This window comes from Borostomias antarcticus, assembly GCF_949987555.1.
Source record: "Borostomias antarcticus genome assembly, chromosome: 3".
In the NCBI taxonomy this organism is placed as follows: domain Eukaryota; kingdom Metazoa; phylum Chordata; class Actinopteri; order Stomiiformes; family Stomiidae; genus Borostomias; species Borostomias antarcticus.
In genome coordinates this window covers 30,854,964-30,857,463 of record NC_140236.1, presented here as the reverse complement: position 1 = coordinate 30,857,463, position 2,500 = coordinate 30,854,964, and the positions used below count along the sequence as shown (strand labels likewise).

General features: G+C 56.3%; 1 protein-coding gene across 1 annotated transcript in view; it reads left to right on the top strand.

The window, feature by feature from the left end:
- The window catches only part of rnf13 (ring finger protein 13), a 47,630-nt gene that overhangs the window by 16,020 nt on the left and 29,110 nt on the right, over nt 1–2,500 (top strand). The gene's annotated exons all lie outside the window — the stretch shown is intronic.

The following is a 2,500-nucleotide window of genomic DNA, read 5'->3' as shown; positions in this document are numbered from 1 at the left end:
CCATCCTACCTCCCTCCCTCCCTCTCCTCCATCCTCCCTCCCTCCCCTCCTCTCCTCCATCCTCCCTCCCTCCCCTCCTCTCCTCCATCTCCCTCCCTCCCCTCCTCTCCTCCATCCTACCTCCCTCCCCTCCTCTCCTCCATCCTCCCTCCCTCCCCTCCTCTCCTCCATCCTACCTCCCTCCCCTCCTCTCCTCCGTCCTACCTCCCTCCCCTCCTCTCCTCCATCCTCTCTCCTCTCCTCCATCCTCCCTCCCTCCCCTCCTCCATCCTCACTCCCCTCCCCTCCTCTCCTCCGTCCTCCCTCCTCTCCTCCATCCTCCCTCCTCCCTCCCTCCCTCCCCTCCTCTCCTCTCCTCCATCCTCCCTCCCTCACCTCAGCCCCTGCTTATCTATTTCCCCTGCCGACACGGTGTGTCTGTTTACTGGTGTCGTCACATTCAAAGCAGATATGTTAACATGTTCCACATGTTCACCCGATGTTCTCTTTCTCTGTGTCACAAGAACGTTCTGACACGAACGAAGGTCGTCCTGTAAGGACAGACAAAAACGTTCATATGATCAGGCCATCATATCGTTTACCGCTCAAATCCATGTCTGGAGTGTGTTTCAGAGGGGGGGGGGGGAGAGAGAGAGTGCTGTGTCCGGTGTGTGTGTGTGTGTGTGTGTGTGTCTGTGTGCGTGTGTGTCTGTGCGTGTGTGTCTGTGTGCGTGTGTCTGTGTGCGTGTGTGTCTGTGTGCGTCTCTGTGTGTGTCTGTGTGTGTGTGTGCGTGTCTGTGTGCGTGTGTGTGTGTGTGTGTGTGTGTGCGCGCGCGTGTGTGTGTGTGTGTGTGCGCGCGTGTGTGTGTGCGCGCGCGTGTGTGTGTGCGCGCGTGTGTGTGTGCGGTGGGCCCCAGAGTTGTGGGAGAAGTTGTTTTCCCTTCATGTCCCTCCCGGGGTCGTGGAGATCACCACTCGATCGGCACCATTACTCAACCCTGACGGAGCCGTGAGCAACGCCAGGTCCAGGAGAGAAGGGCAGGGAGGACGCATGAGAGAGAGAGACAGGAGAGAGAGAGACAGGAGAGAGACGGAGTGTAGACATGGAGACAGAGACAGGAGAGAGACAGAGTGGAGACATGGAGAGAGAGAGTGGAGACATGGAGAGAGAGAGTGGAGACATGGAGAGAGACGGAGAGACAGAGTGGAGACATGGAGAGGAACGGAATGGAGACATGGAGAGAGACAGAATGGAGACATGGAGAGAGACAGAGTGGAGACATGGAGAGAGACGGAGTGGAGACATGGAGAGAGAAAGAGTGGAGACATGGAGAGAGACGGAGTGGAGAAATGGAGAGAGACGGAATGGAGACATGGAGAGAGAGAGTGGAGACATGGAGAGAGACGGAATGGAGACATGGAGAGAGAGAGTGGAGACATGGAGAGACAGAGTGGAGACATGGAGAGGGACGGAATGGAGACATGGAGAGAGACGGAATGGAGACATGGAGAGAGACAGAGTGGAGACATGGAGAGAGACAGAGTGGAGACACGGAGAGAGACAGAGTGGAGACACGGAGAGAGACGGAGTGGAGACACGGAGAGAGACGGAGTGGAGACATGGAGAGAGACAGAGTGGAGACATGGAGAGAGACAGAGTGGAGACACGGAGAGAGACGCACACGGAGAGAGACGGAGTGGAGACACGGAGAGAGAAAGAGTGGAGACATGGAGAGAGACGGAGTGGAGAAATGGAGAGAGACGGAATGGAGACATGGAGAGAGAGAGTGGAGACATGGAGAGAGACGGAATGGAGACATGGAGAGAGAGAGTGGAGACATGGAGAGACAGAGTGGAGACATGGAGAGGGACGGAATGGAGACATGGAGAGAGACGGAATGGAGACATGGAGAGAGACAGAGTGGAGACATGGAGAGAGACAGAGTGGAGACACGGAGAGAGACAGAGTGGAGACACGGAGAGAGACAGAGTGGAGACACGGAGAGAGACGGAGTGGAGACATGGAGAGAGACAGAGTGGAGACATGGAGAGAGACAGAGTGGAGACACGGAGAGAGACGCACACGGAGAGAGACGGAGTGGAGACACGGAGAGAGACAGAGTGGAGACACGGAGAGAGACGGAGTGGAGACAGCAGGGGTAGGGGGGGGGGCTGGGACGAGGGAGTTCAAGGAGGAACTACGACGTGTTGACGAATGGTGGACAGTCATGGGGCCCCACGGAGATGGATGGACGGGCCAGCGCAGCGTTAGTCCAGAGAAAATCCCACATGGCCTCCGCGGCCAGTACTTCCCCAAGTACTTCCATGTTCCTTACAGTGGGAGAGTCCAAAAAGACGAGAGAAAGAGAGAGAGAAAGTGGAGTGGAGAGGGAAGAAGTGGATAATAACCAGGTGAGGAGTGAAGAATGGAAGACGCAGTTTGACGAGAGAGTGAGGAGAGGCCAGATGATGTGAGGATGGAATTATAGAGAGAGAGATGGAGAGAGAGAGAGAGAGAGAG